Source organism: Marmota monax, unplaced genomic scaffold (genome assembly GCF_021218885.2).
Source record: "Marmota monax isolate L192 unplaced genomic scaffold, Marmota_monax_Labrador192_F-V1.1 WCK01_AAM20220418_F8-fsc00179, whole genome shotgun sequence".
Classification (NCBI taxonomy): Eukaryota; Metazoa; Chordata; class Mammalia; order Rodentia; family Sciuridae; genus Marmota; species Marmota monax.
The window spans coordinates 4,581,844-4,601,918 of record NW_026695200.1 but is presented as its reverse complement, the minus strand read 5'-3'; the positions used below and the strand labels follow the sequence as shown (position 1 = coordinate 4,601,918).

General features: G+C 37.2%; 2 long non-coding RNA genes and 1 pseudogene across 2 annotated transcripts; all 3 read left to right on the top strand.

Annotated features, from left to right (window-relative positions):
• Window positions 1-2,356: 2,356 nt before the first annotated feature.
• Window positions 2,357-6,536, top strand: LOC131423606 (uncharacterized). The gene is made up of 3 exons (XR_009225350.1): window positions 2,357-2,455; window positions 3,333-3,436; window positions 6,414-6,536. It is a non-coding gene; the product is annotated as an uncharacterized LOC131423606 (long non-coding RNA).
• Window positions 6,537-7,373: 837 nt separating this feature from the next.
• Window positions 7,374-8,841, top strand: LOC124082358 (transcriptional adapter 1-like; annotated as a pseudogene).
• Window positions 8,842-11,348: 2,507 nt separating this feature from the next.
• Window positions 11,349-16,273, top strand: LOC131423605 (uncharacterized). The gene is made up of 3 exons (XR_009225349.1): window positions 11,349-11,558; window positions 13,625-13,751; window positions 15,955-16,273. It is a non-coding gene; the product is annotated as an uncharacterized LOC131423605 (long non-coding RNA).
• Window positions 16,274-20,075: the final 3,802 nt, after the last annotated feature.

Below are 20,075 nucleotides of genomic sequence, written 5' to 3'. Positions count from 1 at the left end.
CACTTGCCTGACTGGATTGTTTTTCATTGTCATCCGGGCAAAAAGTTCCTAGTGTCTGGCATCACATGGTGGTTTCCTTGGTTTCATTATTTCATCTTAGATCTGCTTATAAACAGATGATGTACCAGGAATATTCCCTCTATGAATATTTTTTGTTTTGTTTTTGTTTTGGGGGGCCCAAGTTTTCAAATTTTTTAAGGAGCTTGTTGAAAATTGCTAAACCCTTCACTGTGAATTTTTTGGATGTTTTTTATTTCCCCATGCAATTTTCTTCTGTCTTTTTAGTTGAGAGTTCTTGTTCCAGTTCCAACAGTGCCTTATTAGCCTATTCTTTGTGGGGGGACACCCTAGGATCTCCTCTGCTCCTCAATATTATCCTTACCTACACGTAGGTTAAATTTGTTTTGCATCTTAATTATAGCTTTTTTTTTTTTTTGCAACCACCTCATCCTTAACAAATCTTTTTAATCCTAAATGAAATTCTTCTGTTTTTCCAGATGCCACTCATATTTCTTGGTGACATCATTCCAAGTGAAAGCAAGGTTCTTGATGCAGTCATAGATTTGTAATTTTTCAGAATTGCATCAGTGTCTGCTTACTATCTTCCTCAGCTGCAGCAACAGCCTAGGCAAACATTATCCTCAGATGGTAGGTTTTAAGACCTGTTAAACTCCTTGATCCATTGGTTGTATCAAAGAATGGTGTTTTGGAGGAAGAAACACCACCTTGGCAAAGAGCTGGAGATTAAAAGTTGGAGGAGGATAATCAAGAACATTATCAAACATGAGCAAAACATTGAAGTATGTAGTTCTCCAAAATGGTGCTTCTCCATTTCACTGGTGTAGCAGTGAACACATACAAGAAGAGCATCTTGCAAGAGGAGCTGGGTCATCCATGACCTCTGATTGTTCCTGTAATGCAATGGCAGTGTGTGCTTGTTGAGATGCCTGAATGCCCTGTGCTTCTCACTGTAGGTTAAGAAGAATTTTAGCTGGTATCCTTCAATATTGCCCCCAAATCATACTGTTACGCCATATTTCAATGTCTTAAAACTTAGCATTGACTTTAACTTCCTTGTGGATGAAAAAAATCTTTTTGAGACTGTTTCCAGATTAGGGAGGGATTGTCAATACTGAAGATTTGCTTTGCTTTGGTAAATAATTTTCCTCCACAGACTATCTGCATGTTTAAAAAAAAATCCAACTGACTTTACATCACCACATAAACATTTGTTAGTCTTTCTCACATTATATACTGAGCAATTATTCTCAAGTAATTTAAATCATTCAGAGCTAGCAGTAATTTCCGAATCATAGTTAGGTCCAGCCTTCTTTCAGCATCACAAATGGCATTTTTACTTTGATCTTGATGACCATAGTGCTGAGAGGGATATCTTTGTGTCTGGTCTTCAATATAAGTCATTAGATATTTCTCCATTTCTGCTTCAAGTCCTTCTCAAATTTTAGTCTCCATTACTTCAGTGAGGCAAACCCTTTACCAGCTTCTATCCCTGCGTTCTTGTCCTACAAGAGAATAGCCATGGTGGGATGGAACATGCCTGACTGTGCAATAATTTTCACTGATATTTTTTCCTTCATAGTTCTTAATCACTTTAATTTCTTTTCCAGGTCAGTCTCTTGAGATGGCCTCTTACTGGGACATTAGCAGTGGATTTTGTAGGTTTAGGAGCCATGGCATGAACAAAACAAGGATTAAATGAAGCACACGAGAAAATGAGATGATGAAGAGATGCAGTAAACATGAGATGGGTGAGGCTGCTGGTAGTGAAACATAACATACTGATTTACAGTAAACTTTTTCATTTTAAAAGTGTAAGGAGTACAGTCAAAATAATGATAAAGCATATAGTAGAATTTTCTGTAGCTGTTGGGTGGAATGTTCTGTTGATAATTATTAGGGCCATTGGGTCTAGGATGCAATTGAACTCTGCTATTCCTTGGACTCTGTCTGAATGATCTGTCCATTGGTGAAAGTGCAGTGTTACATTCCCTACTATTATATTGCAATCTATCTCTCCCTTTAGGTCTACTTATATTTGTTTTCTATGTTTCAGTGCTCTGATATGGGGCACAAATTTATTTACAATTTTTTTCTTCCTGCTTAATTAACCCCTTTACCATTATATAATGATCTTCCTTTTCTTACCACTTTTAACTTATTCTATTTTATGAGATATAAGTATGGCTACTCCTGCTTCTTGTATTCCATTTGCCTGTAACATTTTATTCTACCCTTAGTTTTCAGTCTGTGCCTGTCTGCAGAAGTGAATTGAGTTTCTTGTAAAGAACATGTATTTGGATTTTATTATTTCAGTTACTTTGTCTTTTAATTACAGAATACAATTCCCAGAAAATAAAAACATGAGAGAATATATCTCCACCCAACCTGTCCTACAAGAAATGCTAAAGGCAGTTCCTTAAGATGAAACATATTGGTGAGCAAGAAAACAGAGTTTCATATCTCCCAATGTTAACAGTAATTATACAACTCAGAATGTTCAAATATTGTAAACACAACCCATAAACCATTTGTATCTTTAATATGAAGACAAATACAAAATAATTGAAAATAATTCTTAAAATATTAATATAGGCAATTTTGACAGATATGATATTGAATATCAAAAATTCAATTATGAAGATAAGTGGAATGCAAGTATAGTTGTGTTTTATCTGTTATGCCTGTGATCATTAAATTGCTATCATTTAAAAAAATATTTCTAGGGGCTGGGGATGTGGCTCAAGTGGTAGTGCGCTCGCCTGGCATGCGTGCGGCCCGGGTTCGATCCTCAGCACCACATACAGGCAGGGATATTGTGTCCGCCGATAACTAAAAAATAAATATTAAAATTCTCACTCTCTCTTTTAAAAAAATTTAAAAAATAAAAAATAAAAAATATTTCTATAATCAAAAGATATTTTTGTAAAACTCCTGGTAACTACAAAGCAAACATATATAGTAGGCTAATCAAAAAATCATAAATAAGAATTCAAAACATTTCAAATAAATCACTTTACTACTCTTAAGAGAGTAAGAAAGAAACTACAACAGGACTAGAATACAAATTACAAAATGGCTATAGGAAAACATTACCTATGCATAATTAATTTAAAATGTATGTTATACTTGTATCTAGAATGTCTACCTAAGTAAGGTCTGTGTGCTAAAGGCCTAGTTCCTAACCCATGGTACTACTGGGAGGTGGTGAAAACTTAAGAGGTAGGATCTTTTGGGGATGTTTTAGGTCCTTGGGGGTATACCTTTGAATAGGATTATGACCTCAGTCTCTTTTTCTCTTTTTCATGCTGAAGCCATGAGATGAATGGTATTGCACTATCACCTGCTTTTACCATTGCCGTGCTGCCACAAACTCAAATGAATAGGATCAATCAGCTGTAGACTGAAACCTCTGAAAGTGAGTCAAAACACTTCGTCTCTGTAAGTTGACTGTTTCAGGTATTTTTTTAATAGTAACAGAAATCTAAAACAGTATGGAAAATATATAAGGCCGGCATGGTGGTGCAGGCCTATAATCCTAGTGACTTGGAAGTGGAGGCAGGAGGATTGCAAGTTTGAGTCCAGCCTCAGTGATTTAAACTCTCAGCAACTTACTGAGATCCTGTACCAAAATAAATAAAAAGGGCTGGGAATATAGCTCATTGGTAGAGTACCCCTGGGTTAAATCTTGAGTACCACTCACACAAACTTAACAATAACAGTCTTTTATTATCAAAATTGATTATAATAGGCTGGGGATGTGGCTCAAGTGGTAACTCGCTCGCCTGACATGCGCGGGGCACTGGGTTCGATCCTCAGCACCACATAAAATAAAATAAAGATGTTGTGTCCACCGAAAACTAAAAAATAAATATTAAAAAATTTTCTCTCTCTCTCTCTCTTTAAAAAAATTGATTATAATATACTATACACAATAGTGCTATACTTTCTGTCAGATCAGACAAGGCAGGCAGCGACCAAAGGAGGCAGATTTAAAAGGGCTGCTGAACAGGCTTTATTGAGATATCACTCCCAGGCGGAACTCGATCAGACCCACAGAGGGGACAGGGGAAGAGTCTGAGGAGAAACCTTGGAAGCTCCACCGGATTGGACTTTTATGGGGCTTACAGCAGGAAGGGAAGGGCTTAGGACAGGAAAAGGTGTTTCTAGGGTCCCTTGCCCCCTTGGAGTTGGTCAGGGGAGTTGGCTGAACTTCAGGATTGGCCAGGGGGGCCTGATGATTGACAGGCGTTAGTCAGGAGATCTGGCTGATTGACCAGCATTTCCACCGGCATCTGATTGGTGTTCTTTTCCGGGCGCGGGCTGCTTTGTTCTAAGTCGCCACTAAGTCGCCACCAAGTCACCACCACGGACCTAACACTTTCATACTTGGAAACACAGTACATGTGTTTACACCAACATCATCATAAACACATGAATAATACTTTTTACCACAACATTATAATGGCTATGACATCAGTAAGTCATGGGAATCTTTCAATGGAATTTCTTTATCTTTGGTGGGTAGCCTTTGTCCCTCATTGCCTGACTTCTGATAACATTCTCTCTCATAGGAAACTTGTTTGCATAGCTGATAACCCTTTGGGCTTTTGTCTGACCCATGTCTCTGTTTTTTTTTTTTTTTTTTTTTTTTTACTTTCTATAGGATAGCTTGTCAGAAAAAGAAGTTAGGATAAGCTGTGTTGGTCAAGTGAGACAGTGGAGGAGACTCAAGAAAACACATGAATTAAGAACACTAGTGTATTACTCTTAAAATCCCAGATAAGAGGGCAGCTCACTCCACTGGGATAACAAGAATGAGCCATCCTGGATAAGCATTCACAAGCGCTTGGGTGAGGTGGGAAGGTCAGAAAAGGAGAGATACATAATGAAGGTCCAGTGGGCTGCACCCTTAACGGTATTACCAAGCAGGTTACTCAAGGGAAGTCATAATTATTGGTTTCTAGCCTGCAAACTCGTGCTCCATGCAGGCACACTGAGTGGGAGGTGATCTCTGCATAGCATCTGGATGGTCTCCCAGGGGAGTGGGAGCCACTGGGGCAAGTCCAGTGTTGTGTCTAGCTTTCCTGTAAGGTGAGGTCTCCAAGAACCAGTTGTCTACAACTAAAAATATTTTTTAAAATGTTTATTCTTTGTCTAAGGGCTTATGTTTTTTCATTGTCACATATACTGATGTATATATCAATTGAGTAGAGTGTTACATCATCAATGATTCAGAAAGAACTGTCTGTATTAGGAAATATTGCCTTCCTTCGTATAGACTTACCATTAGTTTAAAAGCTTTATGTATTTGGTAATACAGTTTTCATAACTTCTCAAGAGGTAGGAACTATTACCATTCCTGTGATTCAATTCTAAATCTGAGCTAAAGCTCTGCAAGAAAATAATGTAAGATAATTGAGCCTGTCTTCAGGGTCTTTCCTCACATCAATTATCTTAGAAATACTTTTTTAAAAAAATTTAGGTACTTTTTTTAGGTCTAGTTTCCCAGGGATTTTACCATATCTCATGGTGAGTTATTTTCCTTTAGGCTTTCAACTCTATATTTGTTTACAATTTAAGTCTGTAATCTACCACTAATTAATAGTTTTTATGAGCTCAAAGATTAGGACTTTTGACATTTTTTTAGTTATATACAACACCAGGATACACCCTGACATTATCACAAAAGCATGGAATACAACCTGCTCAGATTCAGTTCCAGGCACTCCCCTGTTCCCCTCCCTCTACTTCATCAATCCCTCTTCAATCTATTTATAGCATATTTAAAAAAAAAAAAAAAAAACATAGTATCCAGGGGATACACCCAATGCCAGGAACCACTATTCCACATCCATGTATGCACACATGAAAATTCAGTCAGATTCATTTCACTGTTAAGGTCAGATCTTAATTTGCTCCAAGAATATTCAGTTTCCTGCACCATTATGAAAACTCAAGTGTCACCACTGATCTGTCATAAATTATTTGCATTAATATTTGCTTTTATATATTTCTTATTTTTGCACATATCATACTGTATTAGTTACAAAGAGACTTCATTTAACACCAGAATTATCCCTCCAGAGCCCTTTTTTTCAACCATGCTTCTATTCTATAATGAAGAACGAAAACTGCACATCTTTCACCTATAGCAGTATTCCTAGCTGTGGCCTGATTTACCCAGCTACTTGAACTGTGGGTAAATAAATGCTTGTTCAAAAAAATGTGAGATTTTTACAACTACACAACTTAGTTGTTCACATAAATGTGTCTATTGTACTGGTGAATCCTGGTTAATCCTTCCCCAAACACTCCTCTTTTAATTTTTGCAATATATTCAAGTGACTTTTATCGGATCTCATTGCTTCTCTTTCTTTCATGGCTTTCTGAAGACTTGGGAAATTTGTACTCCCCCAGGCGCATGGAACACAAGAGGAACTTGAGGAGGCATTCCTGGGTGACTCTGCACAAGCAAGGAGGACACAGTGGTTGTGTCTCAAGACCACTCATGACAGGTGTGAGCTTGGCCTATGTGTGGGGACTATATTGGCAAATATTCCAGTTCCCTGCCCTCCCTATATGGCTAAATGAGGAATTCAGATCATTTGTGTAAATAATGATTTTGCCCAAGAATCAGTGTGTCTATTTACTAAAACACATTACTGCTTCTTTAATCTTTTTATGCTGGCTGTAAATATTTTCACTTATGTATGTATGTGTGTGTGTGTGTGTGTGTGTGTGTATATACATGTATATATATATTTTGTTCCTGGTCATATGACCTCTAAATTTAAATTTGTATTTTTGTATTGTGAAATAGTATCTTTTTAAAAAATGTATTTTCCCAAGATTCATTTCAATTATTCTCATCTTTTCAAGCATCAGTCTTAATCAGATGGGAAAATCACTTTTTATTAGGAAAGACAAATGTTACACATCTATATTAGTGTTTCTGAGAAAGTTTCATGGTTGAAAAAAGACAGGGGTGTTTTTAGGAATAACATGTCAAAATTATGCAGAATTTAATGCTCAGAAAGGTCTGAGGGAACAGGGAATGTAACTCAGTGATAGAGCACTTGTCTAACACACCTAGCACAAAGGAGACCCTGCATTCAGCGCCCCCCAATACGTGCACTTTGTGCACACACATTAATCTGTGAATAGTTTTCATTACATGGCTTTTTTCATTTACTTTCGTTTAATTCACAAGGCATTAATTTTGATGGAAATAATGTTGAAACTCCCAATCTCAAAAAAACCAAAGGTCAAATGTTTTCACTGGTATGTGAATAAAGACGGGGCATCAAGTGGGTGGAGGGAGAAGAGAAATTCATTGGATTAGACAAAGGGGAATGAAGGGAAAAGGAGGTTAGGAATAGGAAAGTCATTGGAATGAGTCTGACATAACTTTCCTACATACACATATGAAAATACCTAAATGAACCCCACCATCATATCCACCCACAGTAACAGAGTCCTAATTAGAGTAAGATATATTCTATCCTGTGTAACTTTATCATAATGGATTTATAGTCATGTATTACTAAAGAACCCAATTTTAAAAAACTGAAACTCTTCTGACTGCATAGGCCAGCCATTTTGTTACTATGCAAGTATGAATTCATTAGATTGTTTACCCAAAATTTGGAAGCATTGACTGGAGTCTTTGATTTTTTTTTCCATTTCATTTTTTAAATACCTGCTTTATATATCCTTATATAGATACCCATGATATAAGTTTGTATTCTTTTTTTTACTCTTTGAGCAAGTACTAAAGTTGTTTTCAGTGCAATAAGAAGTGACATTCTGGTTGCTGGGCACCGCGGCTAGCGTGCGTGGGAGGGTGGAGTGCGCGGGAGGGTGGAGTGCGCCGGCCCTGGCGACCTTTGTGAGCAAGCTGGAGGCGGCCAAGAAGAACCCGAGTGAGGCGCTGGCGGACAATGTCAGGCAATACTGGGCTAACCTGAAGCTGTGGTTCAAGCAGAGATCAGCAAGGAGGAGTTTGACCTTGAGGCCCATGGACTTCTCACACAGGAAAATGTGCATTCTCTCAACGATTTCCTCCTGGCCATCCTCATGCAGTATCAGATTTTGGTTTCCACACCAGAGGGTGCTGGATCTTTGCCTTGGACTGGGGGACCTGCAGCCAAGCCTGGGAAGCCCAAGGGCAAGAAAAAGCCCTCTTCTGTTCGTCAGAAGTTTGACCAGTTCTTGGCAAAGGATCCCCAGGATGACGACTTGAAACTCTGCTCCCACATGATGATGCTTCCCACGCGCGGCCAGCTGGAGGGGAGGATGATTGTGACAGCCTACCAACACGGGCCTGGACAGCGTGGCTGACAACACCGTGGTCTTTGAGCCACCTTAAAGACATACTGACGTCAGTTGTGTCTAGAAGGAAAGCCCAACCGGCTGCGAGATGACCACTTTAAGTTTGCCTTCAGTAGCAATGTAACCCCACAGCCATACCTGAAGAACAGCATGGTGGCCTACAATAGCCTAATCGAAGGCCCTCTGGCTGTGTCCGCTTCCTGTGCTGGTGAGAACCCGACTGCCCATCTGCCCCCTGATGCTGCTGAGCAGCAGGCTGCACTCCTGCTTATCTGCTCTGGGGATTCGCTGCCTGCACCTTTGCCTCCAGTGAACATGTAGAAACTCCCTGAGGCTTTGCAGGTACACTGGGAAGTCATCCCTACACACACCATCTATGCCCTCAACATCGAGAGCATCATCATGAGACTTTGGCACCCGAATCACAAGGAGGAGCTGCAGCAAGACCAAGTCCACCATCAGCGCCTGGCGGCCAAGGAGGGGGCTTAGAGGAATGGATGTATGTGTATACGGTTCATGCATCTGAAGCTTTGTATTTGATTTTATATTTTAAACGTGACAAATGCTCTGCTAAGTGGGATTGAGGGTGTGGGGTCCTCACGGGTCATTGCTTGCTGAAGAGGGCATGTTTGGGGTCTACATTTTGAGGCTGAAGTGTAGAGTGTACATATAACCTTTCTTATGAAAATGGGACAGTGAGTATGTTTTCTGTTGTTGCTGCAAGGCCATTCGTGTAATACAGGGCCACCCTGTCTGTGCGTGTTCCCAGTTACAGGAGCAGGCGTGATGAAGTCCTGTGCCTGGAGACGGGATGCCTGTCTGAGGCCCTGTGTAAGATGGACCATCCTAGAGTGAAGGTGCCGTTGCAGCCTGTCCCCTTTGACTGGCAGGATATTCTTGTGTTCAGTGACAACCCAAAAGTTCTGTGACTGGCCAGATAAAACTTCTACACTCTTGCTTTTTGTTGGAATAACCTATCCAGTGTTGAAACTCGGACACCTCTTTTAGTGGTGGGTTTAGTTTTTAGCAGCTTTAGGTAGCCTCCAAGTCATCCATCATTTTAGCTCCATAGAAAATGTGACTTGCAGATGCTGTGCTGTTGGACAAAATTAAGTCCAGCCAATCCACCCTCCTGGAATGCAGTCTACTTTATAAGACGTCTTCCTGCAGCTCTAGTTTGTTTAGTATTGAAGTGCCCAGAGATGATTAGCAGGTGCTTCTGTTAATTATCCTTAAAAGATGTCTTGCTATAACTCTAATTTGTATAGTGTTAATATGACTAATGGTGACTAAAGGCACATCTACTAATTATTCCTATAGAACATGTTTTTAAAAATCTTATAAATTGGATTTATGCTTGGTAATTGTATTTGTAGGAAATATCTATTTCTACCCTTTTAAGTGCTAAATTGAAAATAATCCACTTTGACAGTGTTACTGAAAACCACTTTTGCTTTTCTAGAGATACTTATGCTTTTTACTCAATAGTGTTGATGGACAAATTAGTCTGTTGATGGGTTTGTGTAGGACTGAGGAATGGATGTGTAGGTATGTGTATATGGTTCATGTGTCTGAAGCTCTGTATTTGATTTTATACTTTAAATGTGACAAATGTTTTGGCAGAAAACCTTTTTGTTATTTATTAAAGTAAATGCATAAGGAAAACTATCATAAAAAGTGACATTCATTTTATTCTTGTGACTTTTATAAAAGATCCTGTGTTTAGACAGTAATTAACACACATTTCTATTACTTAGCAGGTCTTGGTTATGCTGAACCATTGACACTCCTCTGTGAATAGATGTTATGTGTCCTGAATAGAGAAGATGGGATTCCTCAACCTGGATTGATCAGAGTTTTCCTTACATGATACCACCTGGAGGTACCAAAGAAGAGGGCCGACTAGATTTAGGCTACCAACAAGCAGATTAGGATTTGTTGTATACAAAAATGATAGCTAGCTTGACTGTGTTGAGAGGAACATTCTATAATGAAAGAAAATCTGAGATTTATTACCTTTATGCCTACTATGCAATAATAAAATTGTCAATCTGATGATCTAAAACTATTCTGAGGAGTTTCCTCAAGATTTATGAGATATTATTAGCAAGAAACAGAGAATATACTTAACTCATACTAACTTAATAGTGAGGGATTTGTTTGGCCAGATAAGGTTTCAATTGGGTGATTCCTGCAATAAAAAAAAATCATAGAATTTCAAAACCAGATCATGGTTGAGAAAAAAGAAAAAGAATTACCCCCTCATTGTCATTCTATTATAATACTAGTATAGTATTATGATAATACTATAGCATGGCATAATTAATCTTAATTCCACTGCATATATATCAAATGTTTGTATACTGCTTCATGGGAAATAGACTGTGGCATACATGCAGTGAAGGGAATAGACAAAATAGTTCCCAAATTTAAAGTAAAATGGGGATTTTTCTGAGGAAACATATAAAAGTCACTGGTTTTATTTTCTTTAAATAACTAATGAGGGCTGGGGGTGTGGCTCAAGCGGTGGCGCACTCATCTGGCATGCGTGCGGCCCGGGTTCGACCCTCAGCACCACATACAAACAAAGATGCTGCGTCCGCCGAAAAACTAAAATAAATAAATAAATAAATATTAAAAATTCTCTTTCTCTCTCTCTCTAAAAAAATAACTAATGATAGCTATGCTTTTTCTTATAAATGGAAAACTTCATTTAAATCAAAATCGCAATGTAGTAATTTTATCAGACACACAACAGAAATATAAGAAATGTCATTGTGTGTCTGGGATATATGGTTCACACTGTTTATATAGCTAATTTTCTGTACCTTTAATGGGCACATTTTCATCTTTGCCTTCGATGCAAGATGGCCATGTCATGTAAATTTTACTGACATCTGTTTTTTTGCAGTCAAAAATTAGATGAAAGGTTAAAGACTGAGTTTATTCAAATGATGTCTTATGTCTTGTTCTTCTGTGTTCTTGTAGTACTGTGACCCATGACATGGTGGAGAAATGATGGCAAGTGACAATTCTATCTACAAGGAAGGTGGCATTTAATTATTCTTTCCCATTCTTACCACTGGATGTGGATAATGGCTTGAGAAAATTTTGCCACCTTGTTCTCCAGACGTTCAGCATCTTCTTAACTGAGGAATTCTGTCATCATCCTTTTCGCATCACAGTCTGGAAATGCTCTTGAAGCTGTGAGTTTCACTCTTTCAGGTCTTGCTGCTTGTATGATGTGTTTGTATGATGTCTTTAAAACAAAACAAAACAATGTTTTATATTTTTTGCATATTGTTTTTAAGTGTAGAAAAGTAAATTCAATCCCTAATTATGTCCCTACAGTGTATAGCTCCCTTCCTCCTGTAATTACTTATTCATTAATATATTTCTAGCTGTATGATTCTAGGAGACAATGTTAAAGTGAAAAAGTAACAATGTGAATGAAACTTAGAAGACAAAGTGAACTTTAATTTTAATAGTGAAGGAAGATCCAAATTGATCAGTGCACGTTATCTATAGAAGTCTTCATGGGGGGATCCTCCATAAGCCAATGAATCAGAGATTTAAGATGAGGCTAAAGAAAGCATAATGCCTATCAGTTAAACTATTATGCATAATAGCCTTATTCTACAGTTGTTTACAATATCTTCCTATAATCCTAAAGGCATAAGTTTGTTCACATAAAAATAAAAGCTATAATGAAATTAGATCATAAGTGAATTCACAAATACCCTGATATTCTGATTCTGATTGCCTTGAGGCAGATTTTGATTGAAGGTCATGGATACCTTCACATCATCCCCTGTTGCATGAAGGTTAACTGTAATGAAATATTTCTTATAATAAAGAGGCTGCAATGATGTCTGTGATTTCCACTTTTCCTGTTGACATTCATTCTTCCGGTGTTGGTGCAAGTGATCTACCAGGTGCCAACAAATGGTTTCAGGCAAGTTCATACAAATGCAGACAATGAAAACCATATCAAGGCTGTGACCAGGCTAACAGCAATTGAGATAATATTGGAGAAACATGTACTAAAATTGGTTAAATATTGGAAGCCAGTATAGAACAGATAACATCTATCAAGGGGGCCATATTAATTGAGCTACATCTTGGAAAAGAAGAGTTTTCTTGGAATAGGGAGGCAAAACTACCACAAATGGCAAAAGAGGTGCAGGTGGGGTGAGAAGCAGCCGGGGTGTGCACATCAGAGGGTTTTCACAGTGTTTTGAGAATGATGAGGCTAGAGAAGAGGCAGAGGTGGAAGTCAGGGTTCATGTCCTTCCCTGAGAACAGTAAGGAGAGAGAACATGTTGATATTCAAGTTCAAATCACTTTCAGATTGAAAGTTGAAGTTTATTGGAAAATAGAAAACAATATATGTGAGGTATTTTGAAAGATTTATAAATTCATTTTTAAAATTCAACATAAACTATAATCTTTTGTGTACCACATGGGTAAATCACGGCAGAACAGCATAGAACACTTTTCATATTCTTATTTCTGTTCATTGTGGATTCAGAAAAGTTAGCAGAACCTAAACGCTAGACACTGCTATTGGTATTAGCCAGATTGGTAAACAGATGAAATTACCCCATGCTAGTTTGCTTTTGTTTGTTTATTTTGTTTGGTTAGTGTTGTTTCATTTTAAAGAGAAGTCATCTCTGCACACACACAAGAAGGGGTACTGCTTAGGGTATTGTGTCATCCCTGTTAGCTTAATTTCCAGAGCACAGAAATATCCAAAGTTATCAATATTTGTACGATAAATCTAATTGCTTTATCTTTTATTTTCACTGTCTTTATAACATTGCACCTTTTCTTCTGCTTAACTGGGATAAAGTGGTGGTCTTTCAGTTTCCTGTAGCTGAAACATTTTGATTTGAGATATTTCTCCTCCTCTAACATAAACATTCAATTTTGTGAATCTCTCCATAAGTTTTGCTTTCTTTACCTCCCACAAATTCTAATGAGATAGGATTTCATTTCATTTATTCCAAAATATTTTTAGTATCTCTTAATATTTTTTGACCTAAGTGTTTAATTTCTAGATTAATTCTGTTGTTGTCTGAAGGCAGATAATGTACGATAATTATTATTTAACTTTATTGAAGCTTGTTTTATATACAAGAATGTGCTATTTCTTGGGGAATGGAACATATAAGCTGAAGAAGAATACATATTCTGATCTTGTTGGATGTAGTAATAAATAGATAATTATATGCAGTTGATTGTTGGTTCTGTTGCATTTGTTTCCTTACAGATGTTCAACTGACTGTATCTGCCCATTTCTAATAGACAGTATTGAAGCCTTCATTATATTTAAGTATTTCTTCATGTGATGACATTGGTTTCTTCTTCAAGAAACCTGACTGTTAAATTTATACATGGTAAGAACTGTTATATTATCCTGGAGCTGACTCTTTTATAATTATAAAACATGATTTCTTATCCTATATAATACATACATATACACATGCTTATGTGAAATTAATGACAGCAATATTACAAAGGATGGGACTAGAATTATTTTGTTATGATAAGGTTCTCACAATACTTATGAATCAACATAGTATTTTTGAAAGGCAAGTAGCAAATATTATATTGCAAACCACGTTTATGAATCAACATAGTGTTTTTGAAAGGCAAATTGCAAATATTATATTGCAAACTATAGTTCAAGCTGTTAGACCAAGGGCCTCAGTTCCTTGCTGGCTATTGACTGGAGTCTGCATTCAATTTCTTACCCTGTGGGCTTCTCCCATATGGAGGAATTTTTACCAAAGTTATTAAAGTATAAGAGTTTTCCAGAAAGAAAGAATCACAATCATATGTAACATAGTCATCTACTTGCTATCCCTATACTTTTCAATATTCTATTCAATATAAATCATATCTTCTGACTATATAGAGAAGGGATTAAAATACAATGTTGTGATAACTAACAGGTGGAGATAATTTGGCACCATGGTAGTCTACTAACCAGATACTGTCCAATCGTAAACATTTTCTGTTTTCATTTATTTTTCATAACCTTAATTCTTTGAAAAGAATTTGAAAGAGGCCTTATGTGGGTTGTCACATAGTATAGATATATCTGGTGATAACTGTTAGACCAGGACTGTGGATTAATTTAGATGCCTCTAAACTGGACATGTAATCAGGAGGCTGAGGCTGGAGGAGTGTGAGTTCACAGGCAGCCTTGTATACTTATGGCCACCCTGTCTTAAAAGTGATAAGGGCAAAGGCTGGGATGTAGCTCAGTGATAATATGCCACTAGGTAGTCTCCAGTAGAAAAATTAAATAAATGTGAAGATAATAAAGGTAATCAAAATTTGTGGAGGAAATTAATAAAAATAAAGGTACAATAAAGATGATTTAAAATAAGTTACTTTTAGTAGGTAAGGAAATATACTCAGGGCATTGACCACATTGCTAAGGTTCTATTAATTCATATTTAAAGTGAAGATCAAAAATACCACAACTTTGTTTTAAAATTTTCAAGTGTTTTATATTTACCAGAAAAATTGCAAATGTAAACAGAAAGTGTTCATATCCCCCCACCTCCAGAGTTCCCCTTATTTTTAGTTTACCATAAGAGTTTAACTTGATATGGCACATTTATCATTAACAATCCTGGATTTTATGTATATTTTATACACACACACACAAACACACTTTATTCACTAACAACCACACCACCTTCATATTCTATTTCTTTCTCTTAATGGTCATTTTCTGTTCTGGGATATCCCATCCAGGATTCCAGATAACTTTTCAGTATCCTGTCTACTACATATCCTTCAGATGTGACACTTTCTCAGACTCATATTTTTTAATGACTGCAACATTCCTTATTTGGAAATTTCCTGATTACACTGGGTTATTGGTTTTAAGAATATAGTCCACAGAGGGAAAATGCCTTTCTCCTCCTATAATACTAAGGAATATCGACATGCTTTGTCATCGTTGACATTAATGATGAGGCTGTTTATCAGATTCATCCATAAAACTACTCTTTACTCCCCTTTATTGTGTTTTTTTTTTTTGGGGGGGGAAGGTATCAGAGGTTAAACTTCAGGGCACTTGGCCACTGAGCCACATCCCCTGTACTATTTTGTATTTAGAGAGAGGTTCTCACTGAGTTGCTTAGCATCTTCCTTTTGCTGAGGCTGACTTTGAATTCTCTGATACTACTGTCTCAGCCTCTAATTGTACTTTTTGAGAGGAAGTCACTGTGCATAGCACATGCTTAAGTTAGGATTCATGTTCCACCTCTTTATGGACAAAGTATCTATAAAAATTATATGAAATACTTTTAGTATTCACAATTTGTCAATTCCATTTTTTAAATAATGATCACAGCTATTTACATGTGCAGTCTTGGATATTTACTTTACATTTCTCATAAATTGTTTTATTGTTTTGCTCAATTAATTTTGTTTTCCCATGCTAACCTTTGGAAGATCTTTCAGTTGGCTCCTATTTGATGTTGAAATATTCACATAATTGAAATTTGACTTTGCTGCTTTTTTGGGGGGGCCTGGTAAGTTGTGTTTGTTTAAACATATTCTTATTTTCTGTAACTACAGGTTAATTGTGTTTATTCCCTGCCCAAGCCTAGTATTCATTTTTTCAAGAAGCACTGTATAGTTTCTGTTACTAGAAAACAGAGTTGAAACAAAATATCTGGACAGAGTCTACTCATGGCTCCTGAAACTTTCATTGATTCCCAGCTGTCACCTGGCAATAAAAGGTACTGTGAATACTAATGTACACATACAAACATGTCTATGAATATTTCTACATGTTCCCCCCATTTGTATCCATTCATGTCTATATTAAGCATGCCTGTGGTACTATATGATCTAATCTAGTACCTCAGTATTTGTATCCACATTTATCTTTATTAGGTTAAGCATGCGTTCCTACTGTTTGCAGCACCACATGATTTAATCTAATAATACAGGAATTAATCGACCCATTCCTTATTATTTATATGAAAACACTCACTCCAATAAGAAATTTAGCATCAAACACATGTATAGTTTTTTCAGAAAGAGCAATCTATACTCATGTGGGGATCAATTTTACTAAAAATGTTAAGGTCTTGCATTCAAGTCTTTAACATTTGGAATCTCTACATTTTTCTAATTCACTTAGGTCAGTCCTCTTTTCCTCTACTCCTTCAATTAGACTATTTCACACACTTGTAATAGTTATTTTATTTTGTCAGCATTGCTCCCTGTGATTCCCAAACCTACTCCTCCTACCCAAGTTTGCAAGATTTCTCATTGTGTTGTTAAGTACAAGATAAGGCCTGGGGAAGGTTAGGGCAACTCTGCCCCACCTATCATCTAAGAGTGAGGTGGGGGAACAGGGCCATCTTGCAGTTAAAGGGAAGAAGCTAGCACAAGAGTGATTCAAGATCCTAAAGGGGAAACTATCCAATGTCTGGCATGTGCAATAGCTAGGGGGGCTGACCTAAAGTTAACTTGTTGCTATTTGACATGTCCTTAGCATTATAGCATGAGTGTTTGCTCCCTCTTTCTGCATTTTCCCAGTTTGGGTGAAACTTAAACAAGGACAGTAGAAAATAAATTTTGTCAGATTCAACTGTCAATCAAGGTGTCAGTCAACCCCAGCTCCACCCAGAGAAGGCGGAGAACTAGCACAGCCCAATAAAAGCAAGCTGCACTGTGTGAAGAGGTCCTTTGCAGCTTGGCCCACTCTGGTCTTCCAGAGTGTTTCCTTTGCTTTTAGTGAGCCTTTGCCTTGCCTGCCAGCCTCTCCCATCTCACTCAGTTCTTTGCTCAGGATGCTAAGAACCTGGACTTGGGGACCCCTGCGGACCCCTGCCCATGCATCAGTAACATAACTTTCTATAGATTTGAAAAACAGTATCATGTATCCACCATTATGATATCATGATATGGCGAGGATGTGGGGAAAAAAGTACACTCATACATTGCTGGTGGGGCTGCAAATTGGTGCAGCCCATCTGGAAAGCAGTATGGAGATTCCTTGGAAATCTGAGAATAGAACCACCATTTGACTCAGCTGTCCCTCTCCTTGGACTATACCCAAAGGAATTAAAAACAGCATACTACAGGGACACAGCCACATCAATGTTTATAGCAGCACAATTCACAATAGCTAAACTGTGGAGTCAACCTAGATACCCTTCAGTGGATGAATGGATTAAAAAAATGTGGCATATATACACAATGGAATTTTACTCAGCAGTAAAAGAGAATAAAATCATGGCATTTGCAGGTAAATGGATTACGCTGGAGAAGTTAATGCTAAGTGAAGTTAGCCAATCCCCAAAAAGCAAATCCCTAATGTTTTCTCTGATATAAGGAGGTTGACTCATAGTGGGGTAGGGAGGGGGAGCATAGGAGGAATAGATGAATTCTAGATAGGGCAGAGGGGTGGGAGGGGAAGGGAGGGGGCAGAGGATTAGCAATCATGGTGGAATGTGATGGACATCATTATTCAAAGTACATGTATGAAGACACGAATTGGGTGTCAACATACTTTATATACAGAGATATGAAAAATTGTGGTATATATGTGTAATAAAAATTGTAATGCAAAAAGGTGCATGTATATAGACATGAATTGGCATAAACATACTTTATATACAAAGATGAAAAACTGCTCTATATGTGTGATAAGAATTGTAATGCATTCTGCTGTTGTGTATTTAAAAAATATAATCAAATAAAAAAAATACAATATGTGATCCACCAAAAAAAATACAATAAAAAACAAGATCAGCAACAAAAACTTGGACTAATGCTGACACAGTGGTGCATGCCTATAATCCCAGCAAATTGTGAGTCTGAGGGAGACAGGTCACAACTTCAAGGCCAGCCTCAGCAATTTAGCAAGGCCCTGTCTCAAATTTAAAAATAAAAGAATGGAATGTAGCTCTGTGCTAAAGTGCCCTTAGGTTCAATCCCAAGTATCACCCCTACCACCACCAAAAAAAAAAAAAAAAAAAAAAAAAAAAAGTTAAGGGATAGAAAAATCTGGGTAGAAAATGGTAGAGTAGCTTCCTTATGTATCCCCCATTACTGACACAGGTGCATCTGCTTCAGGAAGACACCAGAAAGCTCTGGGTACTTGCCTCCTCTTTCTTCCTCCCCACGATACACCCCAGCACCATTTAATAGATTGTCAGTAACTGCTTCTGCAAAGAGTTGCCTGGGGCTCACATATGTCAGAATGCCCTGCTTTCAGACACATCTTATTGGTATATGTATAGGATTCCAATGAAGCCATTTTAGGATACATGACTTCTGGAGGTTATAAGCCAAGATTAAGAAATATAAGTGACAGGGAACATAAATCATATTGAGATTCAGAAGAGGATTTTCATGTTATAAGGTTTAATTAAGTTTATAAAAATCAGCAGTACTTTTAAGCCTCTGGGGGGGGGAAACTTTGTAATTAAGTTATTTTCTTTCTAGTTTCCAACATAAATTCCTCAGGACCATGTCTTCTATTGAAGTTGATATAGGATTATATTACACTTTGCCAAGCCCAAAGGCCAGGGGCTAGGTGTCATCATGGTAGCAGGTAAATTAATTACAAAGGAATGTTTTAAAATATATTATTTTCCTGTAATACTTTGTATAGTTGTAATATCAGGTAAACTGGCTTCAAAGAATGTATCAGGAAATGTTTACTTTTTATTCTTTATAATTTGTTTTCCTGAAATAATAGAGGAGGATATACTAAGTAACTCACCAGTGACATAATTTTGACCTTGGCAGCAATTGACTCTTAACAATAATCACAGGAGCATGGAAGGGACCTTCCCCAGCTTAGGAGATCTCAATGTTCTTCTACATCTTCATTCCTAATTCAGAAAAACTGAGTAATATTGTGTGGTTTTGAAGAACTAAACTGTGGGGACTAGTCATGCAGACTTAAATAGGTAACACACTTGATGATAAATGTGATATAGTGTCCTGCAATTTAGTACTGGAAGAGAAAAAAGAAAAGACATAAGTAAGCTGGAAAATGTAGAAAAGTCTAGTTCAGTTAATAGTTTTGTAACTGTCAATTTTTCAATTTTAATCTAGAGGTATATATAATGTTAATATAGGAATCTAAAGAATGCACAGCAATCTCCTTAATATCTTTGCAAGTTTTGATAAATATGAATTTATTTCAAAATTAAATTTTATTTAAAATATATCAATTTTTTTGTAAAACCAAAGCAAACAAAATCATAAGCATGAACCTTGGAATCAGAAGATTAATGCTTATGTAGGGAGAGAGTATCAAAGCATTTCAAACCTGGGTGTACCTGCTTTGGGAAGACATCAAGCCTTGGGGATTCTCTCTCCTTCCCTATTATATTATGCTCCATTATTACCCAGTCACCAGTTTAAGAGTCATTTATTACTTCAAAGTCACTTTTGCCTTATATATCCTAGAAACCCCAATTTCCAGATAGTATTTGCAGAATTCCTCTCAGATCTTTTGGAAGATGTGTCTCCTGGACAATAGAAGCCAAGATTAAGAAAAGTCAGAGGCAGGGAATATAATTTTTTTAGAGGGAGGGGAAGAGAGAGAGAGAATTTTTAATATTTACTTTTTAGTTTTCAGCGGACACAACATCTTTGTTTGTATGTGGTACTGAGGATCGAACCCAGGCCGCATGCATGCCAGGCGAGCGCACTACCGCTTGAGCCAC